Raw genomic sequence first — 16,375 nt, 5'->3', positions numbered from 1 at the left:
TTTTTTTAGATTTTCTTGTTTCGGGTGGAAATTGTGACCTGCATCTTTTCCGCCTGCACGCTTGTGGCGCATCGGCAAAATGCTTGTACCCGGCATATTATGACATATATTTCACATTAAAAAAAATTGACAAAAATGTTGAAATACATAATAATAAAACCTAAAAGTTTCGTTTCAATTAAGTATTTATTTGCATCCCTTAAAATTCTTCAAAAAAAAAAGCGATAAGGCTTAACACTAGTTAAGCGTTACACGAAGAAAAGTAACAAATAGTAACATATAAAAACCTATGGAATAACAGTCTAATTTGGAGTTTTCTCATTGCAAAAATGTAATCAAATGTTTATAACTTTATAAATAATTGATTTGTTGATTTGAATAAAAATAATTTGTCAGAAGTGGGATTCGAACCCACGCCCTCATAGAGGACCAGAACGCTCTGACCAGATTAATCTGGTAAGGTTACCTTGAGTCTGGCGCCTTAGACCGCTCGGCCATCCTGACATATATCTGACACACCAAAAAACGGAATTCCGAGATATCAATTTATATGGCAAAACACTAATATGATTTTGATAACTGGGACCTTGTATTTTGACTCACTAGATATTCAATTTTAGAAATTCAAAAATTATATCAAATATATGTTGATTAATATAATATGTGACAGATTCTGCCGCATAACAAGAAAATGTTATGGCAAGGCCATTAAGCTCCAACTTGCATGCATTATGCTACTGAATCATACTGAATACTGTCAAAATGTCATGTATTTGCTGTTCATTCAGGCGCTCCACACATAAACTGCAACGTCACTCGTATGTTATGAAGCTGGGTCAAAAAGACCTTGTTATCTAAGATCGTTTTTTTGACATTTGTGCGATTTCTAAGTTAGGTTTTGTATATGATAACTGAGAAACACGCCTGACTGCACACCAGCCACATGGCTTTTGTCAATATTACTATGGAAAGTTCTTCATAACATTCCCATAATCTATTAAATAATATAATATACGTGAAAAATCATGTAGGAAGTTGAAATTATAATAGAGCTGATAATCTTCAAACAATAGTCTTATTAAACCTAAATATTATTTTAATTGTGCTGTTGTGTTTTTCTATTTGTTGCTAGAATTTTTAGTCAGCCTTAGTTTTTTTTCTAAAACCAATGATTATAATTAATTAATTTAAAATAAAATTAAATGATTATAACCAATGATTACTTCAGGTTATAGATTACAAAATATTCAAAGTTGTCTCAAAAACTGTATTATTTTCACAAAGTTGACAGGCGAAAGCAACAGTGTCCTCTTTTTTTTCATTTTTGGGACGCATCTAAGTAGTTTAAACATTTTTAATAAGAAATCATTATATATTAATCCAAAAAAAAATATCAAAAAATATTTGTCAGAAGTGGGATTCGAACCCACGCCCTCATAGAGGACCAGAACGCTCGACCAGAATTGTCTGGTAAGGTAACCTTGAGTCTGGCGCCTTAGACCGCTCGGCCATCCTGACATATGAAAAAACAACGTAAATTGGTGTTTTTAAATATTTTTAATTAGAAATACTATTTAAATATTATTTTATCAATATTTTATATTATTAACATAATTAATTTTATGCATTAAATTAAAATAACAATAATTGTCAAGCATAAAAGCAAAATTTCTTAATATATCATTTATCCACTTCTTGTTATCGACCGTTATATACTTTTCAAAAATTGGATTTCATAATTATAACAAAAATTAGAAATAAATGCATTACGTATTGTTGTACGTTTCTGCTAAATTGTAATAGTATGTTGGGCATCAATGAAGTTCTAATAAAACTCCATGCCAAACTATACACTGACCCACCCATAGATGTAATTAGAAACCCTTTTATTTCGCTAAATACTGACATTGAAGGTGAAGTTTTTTTTATAAATGGTCAAACTATTTTTTTTATGCATAAATACAATCCATTATTTTTATTTTTAGCATTGTTTTTAGTAGAGGGAACTGCAGTAGGGCTTATGATTTTATAAAATAGCAAAAGTTATTTCATTTTTACAAAAGGTCATTTTAGATAAAAAAAATCAAAAGTTACGAAAAGTACAATAAAATAGTAGCGTATGGCATCGTGCCTTAACAAAATGGCTAGGTCTGCCTTTGCCAAAATCTAATCACCACTTCTCCCCGTCATTACGAATTGAATGTTTTTTTGGATCATTCAAATCCGATGCTCCAATCTCTTAACTTATTTTCTGCACTTTTTGTACCGTATCTCCGAAACGGCTGAACCAGCCTTTGCCAAAAACTAATCGGCACATCTCCCTATCAATAGGAATCGAATATTTTTGAACCATTCAAATCGGTTGATCCGTGCGCCTGAAAATGTGGACACACAAAACACACATACCCACATCCATTTTTCGAAGGTATGCCAAAATGTTCAGAAACCTTCAAAACGTAAAGAAATGTAAAAATTTTCAATTTCGATTTTTGGACGATTACAATAACTTACCCTACGGGAAGTTAAAAATAATCAAACAAAATTAGAAAATCGGATTTTCTGGCAAAAACGTAACCTTCTCGTTCAAGAAGTTAATAAACAAATACAACTCTGTAAAATAGCTGTTTCATATTTAACTATTTTGCATAAACTCTTTAACACAGAAAAATGTACCGACCCATTATTCTTTGTGGTAGAGTGAACTGTAGCAGGGCTTATGATTTTATAAAATACTGTACTTTATTTGATTTTTGACAAAGGGTCATTTTCGATGAATAAATCAAAAAGTACAATAAATAAATACTTAAATGAGTTGGAGCCCTATAGCCGCCTTGTATAAGTTAATTCAGCGAAATCTTTCCTCGCTCTCTAATTCCATCATAAAATATTACTCCTTATTCCATGCCGTAGGATGTGGTGTTCATAATACAGATGATTTACAATGTTGACTTTTTATATACGTCGGAAATAGTAAAATTTACGATCGGAATTCTGATCGATATATTAAGTGGCTTAGGTCGATTTTTGACGCTTTTGACGTTTTTATTAAGGTAGATTTATAGATCTTCGCGTATAGACCTACGATATTTATATCCGTCTGTTTTAAAATTATAACAAAGATTTTTTTGTCGTTGAGTGATCGAAATAGTCCCTGGAGGCATTACGCCTTAGGAGGTGATTCGTCCAAAATAGAAAATGATAAATGGAATAAAAATATTTATTTGGTACGTTTTGATCTCAAATCTGTCGAATATCTAATACAACACATTAGTTATATAGTGGAGAAAAAGTATAATTGATTTTAGAAATTTTACTTTTGAAGATCTACACGAATTCACTCTGATTTTTCATATGTCAGGATGGCCGAGCGGTCTAAGGCGCCAGACTCAAGGTAAACCTTACCAGAGAATTCTGGTCGAGCGTTCTGGTCCTCAATGAGGGCGTGGGTTCGAATCCCACTTCTGACAAATATTTTTGTTTATAAATTAAAAGTCTTAACAAAATAGATAACAAATATTTTTAATTTAAATCAATGACACACATTAACTAAACTGGTAAAAAGGAAGGACCTAGTTTTATATTATAAGTCAAGAAAAATACAAATTTTCTTGTACTGACGTTTTAACAACCTAGTTTTAATAACTTATGCTTCCTATAACCATAATAATAAAAGAATGCAAAGTGAAAAAATATATTTATCGATGCAATTTCACATTTTATCTGTAATGATCTAGTAATTATTTTACCATACTTTTTGATGTGCCGATTTATCTGTAAAATATACCAATGTTATGGCAAGTCTATGATACGTAGCAGTTTTCATATAAAGTGGTACCAAAAATTGTCAAAATGCCATGTATTTGCTGGTGTCAATGCACAAAAATTACTTCGGATACTTTTGGATAGGAGACTAACCTGCCATGAACATATACTAAAGAAGCGCCAACAGCTCGAACTAACACGTAGGCAATTTAATTGGTTAATTGGGTGGAAATCACAAGTTTTATTAAAAAATAAACTTTTTATATACAAGACAATTATTAAAGCAATATGGTCCTAAGGTCTACAACTATGGGGTGCGACTAGTAAATCAAACATAGCAATTCTACAGAGGTTCCAGAACAAAATTTTGTAACAAATCGTGAACGCCCCAAAATATGTACCAAACTGGCTAATATATCAAGACCTTAGAATTCTAACTCTGGAAGAAGAAATTAACCATTTCTGCTCCAGATACAAGACTCGGCTAAGTAGATATCCAAACCAACTAGCGTGTGACCTGCTCAATCACAAAATGCAATAAAACTTAGGTGTTTATTGAAAGATTAGGTGAAAATTTCCTACCTACGCCTACCTATAATTGACGCCGATTGCCTAATTACATGTTCTAGAATTTTGTAATTTGTAAAATTATGTATATTGATAAATTTACGTTTTGTGATACTGATATCTACTAACAGTCGTGCTCATATGTCAGGATGGCCGAGCGGTCTAAGGCGCCAGACTCAAGGTTACCTTACCAGAAAATTCTGGTCGAGCGTTCTGGTCCTCTATGAGGGCGTGGGTTCGAATCCCACTTCTGACAAATATATTTTGATAATTTTTTTTCGGATTAGTATAAAATAATTTCTTATTAAAAATGTTTAAACTACATAGATGCGTCCCTAAAATGAAATGAAGAAGAGAAGATTGCTTTTAAGATTGTGAAAATAATACAGCTTTTGAGACAACTTTGAATATTTTGTAATTTATAATTTGAAGATATCTATGGTTCTAGAAATAGAACCATGGTTGACTAGAAATTCTAGCAACAAATAAAATAATTAAAATAATGTTTATGTTTAATAAACATATTGTTTGAAGATTATCAGCCTTATTATTAACTTCCAGTAGGACTTAAGTTATGATGATCGCTAAAAAATCGAAAATAAAAATTTTGATATATCTTTACGTTTCATAGGTTTCTGAACATATAAACATACCTTAGAAAAAATTTATGTATGTGTGTATGTGTGTATATGTGTGTATGTGTGTATGTGTGTGTGTGCGTGCGTGCGGATACAAATTTTCGCCGACGATTTAGGAAACACGGTTCAACCGATTTCAATTATTCAAAAAACATTCGATTGCTGTTGATGAGGAGATGTGCTGATTAGTTTTTGGAACGGCAGGTCTAGCCGTTTCGAAGGTACGGGGTAAAGTTATCAAAAACGGTAACTCAGTTTTTAAGAGAACGGAGCGTCCGAATTTATTAATTCAATAAAAATTTTACTTATATTGATAAGATGAAGAACTGATTAAATTTTCAAAAAAGCAGGTCTAGCGGTTTCGGAGATCTAGTAAAAAAAGTAAAAAAATGCCATTTGGCGGTCAAAAATGATCATTAGATATATGCACATCAAATTATCAGATGTTTTATAGAGATTTTAACAATAAGTATAAATTTTGTTTACATTCCTATGGGTTCCGTACCAATGTTTACGCGTTAGACGGCGACGCGACGCTTACGCGCTTCGATATTTTCTATTCAGGTACAGTACGATTGCTTTGAAAAAAGTTCAGAATTTCCAAAATATTTCAAAATGAAGAAGAAAATTTCTTTCAAAGTCTTTTTTTTTCAAAAAATAAAGAAATTTTTGTCAGAAATTTATAGTTGCTCAAAAATCTAATTTTTTCAAAGTAAATTTTTTTCAAAAATGTTAGTCTTTAAAAAAAAAAAAAATTGGTACGGATGATTATACGCGTATATTATATCATTTGATAGATTATACTAATTAATTAAAATCTATTAAATAAATATATAAAATTGAATACCTAGTGACTCAAAATACAAGATCCTAGTTATCAAAATCATATTAGTGTTTTGCCATAGAGTGCCGGGTTTGACCCGAAGTGTGATATCAAAATTCTATTTGAAGTTAGGTAAAAATAGCCTTAATTTTAGGTAAAAATAGCCTTAAAACACAAACACTTAAAAAGTTAGAACATGTTATAAAAATGATCAAATATTGGACTATACAAAACTTGAAAACCAAAAATACATTGATAAATTATTCTCCTGATGAGTATTTGTGAGAACATGGTTTAATACTTATTTTAATGAATTTATTTATTTACAACATTAACATTGTATCCGAGCATTTAAATTACAATAAATAACATAACTGAAATATGCAATATATTTTCATGTCTATCAAAAGATAAATTGCAGAAATATGCCGCCTTCACAACATTCATAAGACAATTATTTCCTCAGGGCATTAGTTATAAATAAATACTTGCTCGTATAAAACCAATTACCCAAGAAAATACAATTTTGTATTATAATAGTTGCAAAAACATTTGTTGTAAAGGAAAATGTCAAGGAAAAACATATACAGAATTAATCGTTAGAATTCTAAATTTCGCGAAGAAGAAGTTTATATTTTCGCCAGAAAATCGGATTTACGTTTGCATATATGTAATACCGATAAAAGCTTAAATTTTCCATAATACAAATATTGTTCTCAATTTATGTTATCTAAGTATATAATTTGTAACTACATGTTGTGTATGTATATAATTGCATGTTGAGTATGTATATCATTCATCATAAAATATTGTATATGTATTAAAAAAATACATCGATTTTTCTACAACATCTTGATGTATCTCACATCTCTACATCATTTTTGTAAACATCAGCAAAAATCTGTCATACTATATTCTAGTCAAAGAGAACTCATAATAATAAAGATTGTTTCAGTACATAAATAAAGCACAGAGTTTTTAGAAATAATAAATTTTGCAAAATAAAAAATAATATAAAATTATAAATATGTTTTTCAAAACCGTTTTAATTTTTGTTACTCCTTTTCTGATCGCACATATAAAATGTGGTAAGTACCTAATAGTACATAATATTATTTATATGATTATTTTAAATAGTATTAATATCTTAAGAATTTTACTTGAGAATTTATTGTTATCAAAAATAAGCCTAGCCAAGCCAAAAAAATAATTGGGCCATTTTAAAATTAATACTTAAAAAAATATACAAATTTTTTGAACCATATACATATACAATGTACAGGATTTATCTATGTAATTATTATTAATTTATAATTATTATTTTACTTTTGGTTTATGTTTAGGTATTAAAGAAGATTTGAAATGTGTCGGAAAGCATTATTTCAATGTTTCATTGACTGCATATTATCCTGATTTCAATGGACCAAAATGTGAATATTTAGATCTGAAGGAGAAAAAGCTTAGAACACTACAGGTAAATAATATAATCATTGATATATTTTAGCAACAATCAAAACTATATGTTCTATTAGTTGCGTTTGTTATCAAATTCCAATCTAGTACTTTAAATTTAATATCATACTGCTTGATATCAAGCTGACCAAAAAGTTGAGATCAAACTGAACACTAACTCGTGTCAGCTCACATTACTACGATAGGCTTTGATTTTTGGAAAATGATTTTTAAAATGAAATATAATAATTTTAGATCAAATTGATAATAGACGAAATAGTGTCCATAGTTAAAAGAAATTGCAAAAAAAAACAAAAATGTTAAAATTGTTCACAATATTTAAAACAGCAAATAATAACGAAGTGTGGTAATAAATGTATGTGATGAAAATTAAGTAATTGTTATTAATGTTTTGTTCGAAAATCTGATAATCTACTTTTAGTTACGAGAAAAATTGTAAAATGCTTTTTTTTTCTGAAAATGTTTGGTTTAAAAAAAATCAGGTAAAAAATAAATACACGTGGTACTACATCCCTTCTTCTCCCTACATGATATTTTGTGATTTTTTTGTCAACACCCCCTCCCCCTGAAAACCTCACGATATCAAAACCCCCTCCCCAAAGTATTCAATCATTCGCAAACAATTCTTAAGAAAATATAATGTTTTTTTTCAAAACCCCTTTAAAATATTCAGTTTTTATTTTTTCTTGAAAATTTCCACAAATATGAAAGTTCATAAAATTATGATAATTAATTACTTCATATAGTTCAATCATTGTTATCAAAATATTTATGTACAATTTATGTAGAACATAAAAAATAGCAATCGTCTTATCTTATAACAGTGCTCTTGAACTGTAAGTTGGATTTAGGTCACGTTATATATAAATTCAAATATAAACAATTTTTTTAAATAAAATAATAATTATCATATTATACACAATTTAATGTATTATTCAATTACTACACATGTTGCAGAATTTTACCATATATAGTACAGGTGGCAAACACTCTCAGTACAGTGAAAGAACTATATGTAGTACAGGTAGCAAACACTCTCAAGTAAAGTTAAAATATAGAAGATGTAGAAATATCAAATTTGTTGGAAATTATTTTGAAATGGACAAAAAAAAATTGGATATTTGAAAAATTCAGAAAACAAACATTTATCAGTAAAAAAAATTTAATACAGGCATCCATTTATTCACAAGATAAACTGATTGAATTTTTTTTAATAAGTTTTCCATACGTTTGGAATCTCAGTTTGACTATTTTTCAAGCCATTTTTTTTATTTCAAAATTCCAAAATTTTTGAAAAATATTTTTATTAACTTCCCGTAGTAACTTGTAATCGTCTAAAAATGGAAATTGAAATTTTTTATATTTCTTCACGTTTTGAAGGTTTCTGAACATTTTGGCATACCTCAGAAAAAATGTATGTGTGTGTGTGTGTATGTATGTACAGATACAATTTTTCGTCCAAGTTTTCGGGCGCACGGATCAACCGATTTGAATGGTGCAAAAATCATTCGATTCCTATATAGATAGGTAGATGTGCTGATTAGTTTTTGGCAAAGGCATGCCCAGCCGTTTCGGAGATACCGAGCTAAATGGGCGAAAAATGGCAGTTTTTGAGTGAACTAAGCGTCCGATTTGAATGATCTAAAAAACTTTCTGCTTCTATTGACAAACCAATTGCTTTTGGGGATGAAAAATTAATACATCTTCTTTTATTTTCCATAAAATATTTTTGTAATATTTTTGGATTAAAAATTCAAAAAATTATCCAGCATAAGCACAGTCTAAGCGCTACTCTGGTACAAATGTATACCCAAGTGCGTTTTGTGAAAACTATTGAAAAATGTGAAAATGTCGCCAAGCTAAACACAGTATAAGTGAAAATGTCGCACAGAATTATTTGCAAATGCGTTTAGACTGTGACTATACGGGAGCACTTTTTCATTTTTGTGTAAATTAGGAACTATTCTCTTTTAGAAATTGAATTCAAAATGAAATGACGATTGTTAATGTTCTGGAGATAAATTGATTTATTTATGATTTACATTTGATTTGCTCAGATATAACAAGATAGCAAAAATAATAAAAGTTACAGTATTTGTAATAATATATGAAAACATTTAATATTCCTCGAATATTTTATTACGGTACGGGAAGTTCCAGCAATTTGCCTTAAGACACGATGCACCACTAGTTTAAATATCGATGATTCAGATATTAATTTCAATAAATATTTTTTATAGAATATAAGTTCAACTATTAATTTTAATATTTGTCCTTCCCAGGATTACCTCGAAGGCAAAGCCGAATTTGTGACCCTTTCCATGGATCGTTCCTTGGGTCTAAATTATGGCACCAAAGCCTGCATCCCTGAATTAAACCAGAAATTTGGACGCAGAATCGATTTGGAGGTACGAGACGCCGGCGCCAATTTATTGGCAACCAGATACAAAAGGGCAGACGTGTGCGTCCGATCGGAAGAAAATAGTTATGAGAAATATGTTAATAGGAAAGTTACTTTGGTTATTATTGAAGGACAGGAGAAATTGTAGTGATTGAGTATATATAAGGGTGGTCCTTAATATGGATAAAAAATGAGTGCGCGTAAGGTTCACACGCGATTGAAGTAAAACTTATTTGCTACTGTACAAGATGTAATTTAAGTGAAAATAAATACATCATATAACAATTTTAAATAATGTTTATCAGTAACATTCGTGATGCACACATTTATTAGTGTCAACCATTATACACATTTACATAATGATAAATTATAAATTTATATTAAAAACAATAATGTAATTAAAGTCATACTTTAAATATGACATGATCGGTTTGTCATTGTAATTAGCATTTAGAAATGAACCTTTATTAGAGAAATGAAGTAATTGCTGATTAATAAATTCTATAATATTCGTTCACACAGTTGATTGTGTAAAACAACGCCTAAGCAAATATTGTTTTCGCAACTTCACTCATAATGTAATAATTGTGTTTGAAGAACTTCATGTAATTAAAATTAACAGACATTCATTAACTGCTTGTATTTTTTTCATTTTTTTGCTGGCGATATAATTTCATTCTTTTAACAGCTGTAATATCTGTTTTGCCTACAAAATATTTTCCATTTTAATAACTTCAAAGATTTATAGAAACTACGAATAATATAGAAATAATTTCTAATCAATAAACTTACGTTTAGTACACAAATGTTTAATTTGTTTTATTATTTTCAAGGAACAGGGTAAAATATTCTTCTGGTTCAGGCATTTTTCATTAAATCAAGATTTGTACTGCGATGTAACTTTAAAACGTTTATTTATCTATGTCGATTTCCTTGTTGATATCGGTACGCATACAACGACAGATCTTTATACGCAACGACTAATCACAATCGACCCGTATAGAAATGATATCGTCGAGGGCGAATGACGTATCATTGGCACTCAACTCTTATCTTATCTGCCGTTACGCACTTCCGTTGCATTTGTACGGATTTACACCCTAGTCGCGCCTAAAGAAGTTTTACTTCAAACAATCTCTGAAAGTTTTCAGTCTTAATATTAACTTTAAGATAGTCCGCACTCCAACCAAAGTTTCTTAAGGAAATAACATAGGTAAAATTCCATTTATTTTTTAGAATTTTATAACATAGCGACAAGTGAATCAAAATTTTGAGAATAACATAGTATTTGCTTATTTTGATCATAAATAAAAAATTTACAGCACAAATTTGATATATTTTATAAAACAAGTATTTACTTAGGAAGAAGAACCAAGAAACTTTGGTTGGAGTGCGGACTATCTTAAGGTTAATATTAGGAGCTAAAACTTTCAAAGATTTTTTTGTATAAATTTGGAAGCACTTGTGAGCAGAGAAATTCGAAAATATCCATATTAAGGACCACCTCAATATATATATATATATATATATATATATATTTATATATATATTGATAATTAATATATTATTTAGTCAGAAATCGCTTGTAATTAATTTTCTCAATAATATTTACCATAACTAGATTCTATTACCATTAACCAATTATGTAAAAATTTCGGAGTAATTTCATTTCCGATTTTCCATTAATAACATAGATGTTCTAATTATGGCATTATAAAGAGAATTAAGATGTCTAAGAATTTCAAGCAAATTTGGTAAATACACAGATGTCAGCTTCTCAGAATTGTTTTTGATAACGCCCGCGATTTGCAAGGAATCTTTAAGACAGTGCTTGAAATGGATTTTGAAAATAACGGATAAATTTAAGAAATAGAAATTGAATGTCCATTGAAACACAAAAACTACTAAACCAGAAATTGTGATCTTGTAGTTTTTAGATAAATAGAGAAAAATTCGAGGTTGTCCATGATGTCAATAGATATCCAATTCTTAGAATCGGAAGAAATTTGCTCACCCTATTTTTCAATTGAATAGTAAAAAATGTAACTGCAAAATATCTGATAAATATCTATCTTTAAACTTAATTTTAGGATTCACCGAGATACTGAAATATTAAGAAACTAGTGATGTATGTCATCGTATCTTAAGGCAAATTGCTGCAACTTTCCCTACCAAAAATTAATTTTTACAAAATAGATTCAAATTTTTATTAAAACTTCTAAAAAAATTGATATTTTTGAGCACTTTGAAACAAATAGACTTTTTTGAAAAAATGGATTTTTTTCTATATATTGAAATATTTTAGAATTTCTTTAACTTTTTTTCAAAGCAATTGTGCTGCTTTAGCTGCATAGAGACAAAATGTGACCCGAAAGTGTTCCTGAAATCGTCGACGAAAATTCGTATCCGAACACACGCACACACACATCAATTTTTTCTAAGGTATGCCAAAATGTTCAGAAATGTCTAAAACGTAAATATATGCAAAAAATTTCATTTTCGATTTGTTTGCGATTACTATAACTTTTATAATTTTATAATTTTTTTTTAATAGAGCAGAGGAAAAAAAGGTTGGAAACTACTGCCTTAATGTATAAATTGAAATTTGGTCATCTGCTCAGCTTATTTTTCAAAAATGTTGTACTTTAAATAAATGCCCAAGAACTATCATCTAACTACGACTTTTTCTGTTGCAATATGCAAAATATCTCTTTACATTTCTTATGGAAAAATCAAAATATCCACGATTTTAATATTAATACTGCAGCAAACAAATCATCCCATAAAGTTCATAATTAGAGGTTTAAGGGAAAAGATTTTGTTCAGAAGAAATATTCTATACCGCTCTCTTAATGTATCAAATATTAAAAATGAAATTATCTAACACCTTATTTCTAGAAATTAAATCAGTTTTTCAGGCTGTTTTTATATAAATTGGTGGCAGCGATGTGATCGATCATGTAAAAAGTGTAAAAAAAGAATTTTTTAGAACCGATATTCTTTACCGAACTTTTAATGTATCAACTATTAAAATTGCGATTATCTAACACCTTGTTAGTAGCGATTATATCAGTTTTTCAGGCTGTTTCTTCAAAAATTGGTGGCAGCGATGTGATCGATGATGTTGCCCGTATTGCTTAATATATTTTTCACCTATTTTTGGCAACTTGTTTTTCTTGTGGCATTAAACACTTAAATTATTTCTTAAATTATCAATTGGTTCTAAAGAAGCTGAAGCTACTTCTAATATTTAGCCAGGACTTTAATTGCTCGATTTTTCAGTATTAATTTCACTCTTTTGTGTCATCGTCACTGTGTACATTTACCATGATGCAAGGTAGTTTTATCAAGATAATAATTTAAAATCTATTTTTAATCGCATTCAGACAAAAGCATTCTATATAATAAGTTCAATTCCAACTGACTTCAGTGTCACCGTTGCGTTATAAGATAAGATTTTAAATTAAATACAACATCTGGGAAAAAATATATATGAAAATGTTCATAAAATTTCTGTATTTTTTACTAATAAAACTAACAAATATTGTAAAAATATTAAATATGTTTCAAAGTTAAAAAGAATTTCAAATCTTAGTTGATCATGAACATGATTAAGTGGAAAGTGAGATTATGTGATCAAGTGGAAAGAGTGTCAGTAAAAGTTTTTTTCACAATTTATATATATATATATATATATATATATACTTCTCAAAATTAGATATTTGTTTTAATATAATCTACTCCAGGCATAAATAAAATCACTCTTCTCTACTTTTCTATGAATAAAGATTGATGTTGAAGCTTTTAAATAAAAATTTGGAGAGCATAACATCAAGTAAGAAACACCTGGCATTTTCTAAAAATCTACGTTTCGGCATACAATTTATGCCATCATCAATAGTATTTAACTATTCTAGTATATAACTAATAATATTTCATATGAACCATTTTTCTGAGAAGTTTTTTTCCAAAAATATAGCATTCGAATATAGGTATTACAACTATAATAATTAATTAACCCTTTCCACTCGGAAGCCACCGCTCCGGCGCCAAAGTACATATAAATCTAGCAATTCGCGAGTGGAAAGGGTGAATATACAATCATGGGCAGTTTTAGTGCTATTAATGTATTGTATTGTTACTGAGTATAAGATTTTATAATTAAAAACAATAATGTAATTAAAGTCATACTTCAAATATGACATGATCGGTTTGTCATTGTAATTAGCATTTAGGACTTGGACCTTCTTTAGAAAAATAAAGTAATTGCTGATTAATAAATTCTATAATAATCGTTCACATAGTGGATTATGTTAAACAACGCCTAAACAAATATTGTTTTTGCAACTGTACTCATCATGTAAATGTGTTTGAAGAACTTCATGTAATTAAAATTAACAAACATTCATTGACTACTTGTATTTTTTTACTTTTTCGCTGGCGATATAATCTCATTCTTTGAACATAGGTGTAAAATTTGTCTTGCTTAAAAAATATTTTCCGTTTTATTAACTTCAAAGATTTATAGAAACGAAAAGATCAAATTATATTTGCAAGTGAAAATAGTCAAATGTAAAAATTCATAATAAGATATAATAAAATTCAAAATAAATCAATTTCAATAAACAACAAATAGTGCCCATAAACAAAGAAGGTGTCATTTACCCACTTAGTTAACATCTTTGGCGACCAATAAAAATATTATATAAAAAAATATTTTGTGTATCTAAATTGACAATTACAAGAACTCTTTCGACTCATTTCATCCACCGAAAGATATTGTAATCAGTAAGAAAATGACCTTTGGCGATTGAACTATTTCAGAGATCAATTTCCGAGTCATACGCAATTCGACAATCCACAGACGAACATAATTTGTCATATTTTTTTAAATAAATTAACACACTTTGGTAAAAGAATCAAGTGCAAATTAAATAATTAAAATATCAAAATTTGAAAATAATAAAACATGCAAAAATTTAATGACTAAATGAATTTGAGTCTCTGTGAAAGTGGTGCTTATAGAATCGTAATTAATTTAAATAATTAATTTTATTTATTTAGAATTGAAATAATTTTCGTGTGAAGTTTATTTATGAGTTAGTGTTTTATGTGTGTAAAGTGAAAAAAATATGTGAATGTAGTAAAAATGTCGTGTACAACAAAAATACTCTTTTTATGTCTACTAGGACCTGTCTTAGTACAATCTGTAAGTACTTGTTATTAATTTATTTCTAAATTGCAGTAAAACCTCGTTAAGACGATTTTGCATGCTATGCGTGTTATACGGGATAGAGACAATATGTTTCTAAGTAATACAATATATTAGAATAAGAATAATCGTATTAAGTTTGATTGTCTTAGCGGGGTTTTACTGTATAATATAGGTGATGTAATTTATTCCCTTAATATGGTATAATTTTATCGAATGTATTTTTTTATTTTAATACTATATACGTTATCGTATGTTAAGTAAAATATTTATTAATTGTGGTTGTAAACAATAGTATCTTTAATGATTTATTTACTTCCAAAAGCTTAAGTTGATGTTCTTATCAGAAAATCGTTTTTTTTTAATTCTATTATTATTTTTTTAATTCTACTGTATATTATTGGTGATGTAATTTATTCCTTAAATATGGTTTAATTTCATCCAATGCATTTTTATTTTAATACTAGTTGTATGTTAAGTATTTATTAAAAGTGGTTGTAAACAATAATATCTTTAATGATTTATTTACTCCCAAAAGCTTAAGTTGATGTTCTTGTCAGAAAATCGTTTTTTTTTTTTTATTCTATTATTTTTTTTTATTTTATTATATAGTAATTTTTACACCTGTCTTGAAATAACCAATAAGTAATACTCTGAGGAAAAAAACTATAAAAAAAAGAAAAACAAATTTTCTGTTTTCTCATTTCTGTCTTCAAGTCATTCTGAATCGTTTGATACCAAAATTGAAGAACAAACTTTAATTTGATTGTAAAAATTTAAAATGCCATTTGTCTTTTGACACAATTGTGTAAGTTTCTAAGTATGACTTCCTAAGTCGATTATTTACACAAATCAGAAAGATCATGCAACTTGCTTCAAGGCTAAATATCACTTATAATTAGTTAGTAAAATTGCAATTGAGTCTAAGGGTCTCAAAATAATACTTATTAATATAATTAATAAAGAAAATGTGAGAATGTATTCATTTTTAATAATAATTTATTTATAAAATTTATTTATGAAATTTATTTATAATTTCTTCTCAAAGTGACTCATTATATTTCTGTGTATTGATTACAAATTTCAAAAACTTGAACAGTAAATGAAAATATTTTTTTCATTGATAACTTGAACGAGATCATTGTTGATCTTCATGATTAGAACTGATTATAATTATAGTAATATACATATCAGAAATGTTTATTTTAACATTAAGAAGAATCTTTAAAAATATTATACTTATGTTCATTTTTGGCAAAGAACATTTAAACAAGTTGATATTGGTATTTTGCCTTGAGGCAAGTTACATGAAATTCCCGATATGTGGAAATAATCGACTTAATCAATAAAGTTATTAAAAGCATTTCGAGTGGATTTATTACACATGATTTAAAAAGAACGAACACGTTAACTCGGAGTATTTTCTAAAAGCAAATTTTCACAAATCAACGATTTTTATAATTAAACCAGTTTCCGTAGGACTTTAATAATTTAGAATG

The 16,375-nt window shown here is 28.3% G+C and overlaps 4 non-coding genes across 4 annotated transcripts; 2 read left to right on the top strand and 2 right to left on the bottom strand.

Moving 5' to 3' along the window:
• Positions 1–390: 390 nt before the first annotated feature.
• Trnal-caa lies at positions 391–504 on the bottom strand. The gene is made up of 2 exons: positions 467–504; positions 391–435 (listed from the first exon to the last, which is right to left on the bottom strand). It is a non-coding gene; the product is annotated as a tRNA-Leu (tRNA).
• Positions 505–1,405: 901 nt separating this feature from the next.
• On the bottom strand, positions 1,406–1,518 carry Trnal-caa. The gene is made up of 2 exons: positions 1,481–1,518; positions 1,406–1,450 (listed from the first exon to the last, which is right to left on the bottom strand). It is a non-coding gene; the product is annotated as a tRNA-Leu (tRNA).
• A 1,835-nt stretch (positions 1,519–3,353) lies between these two features.
• Trnal-caa lies at positions 3,354–3,467 on the top strand. The gene is made up of 2 exons: positions 3,354–3,391; positions 3,423–3,467. It is a non-coding gene; the product is annotated as a tRNA-Leu (tRNA).
• Positions 3,468–4,472: 1,005 nt separating this feature from the next.
• On the top strand, positions 4,473–4,585 carry Trnal-caa. Its single transcript has 2 exons — positions 4,473–4,510; positions 4,541–4,585. It is a non-coding gene; the product is annotated as a tRNA-Leu (tRNA).
• Positions 4,586–16,375: the final 11,790 nt, after the last annotated feature.

Source organism: Ctenocephalides felis, unplaced genomic scaffold (genome assembly GCF_003426905.1).
Source record: "Ctenocephalides felis isolate EL2017-DRISC unplaced genomic scaffold, ASM342690v1 CF-g0.4_SCAFFOLD_03573, whole genome shotgun sequence".
Classification (NCBI taxonomy): Eukaryota; Metazoa; Arthropoda; class Insecta; order Siphonaptera; family Pulicidae; genus Ctenocephalides; species Ctenocephalides felis.
This window is presented reverse-complemented; position numbering and strand designations above follow the sequence as displayed.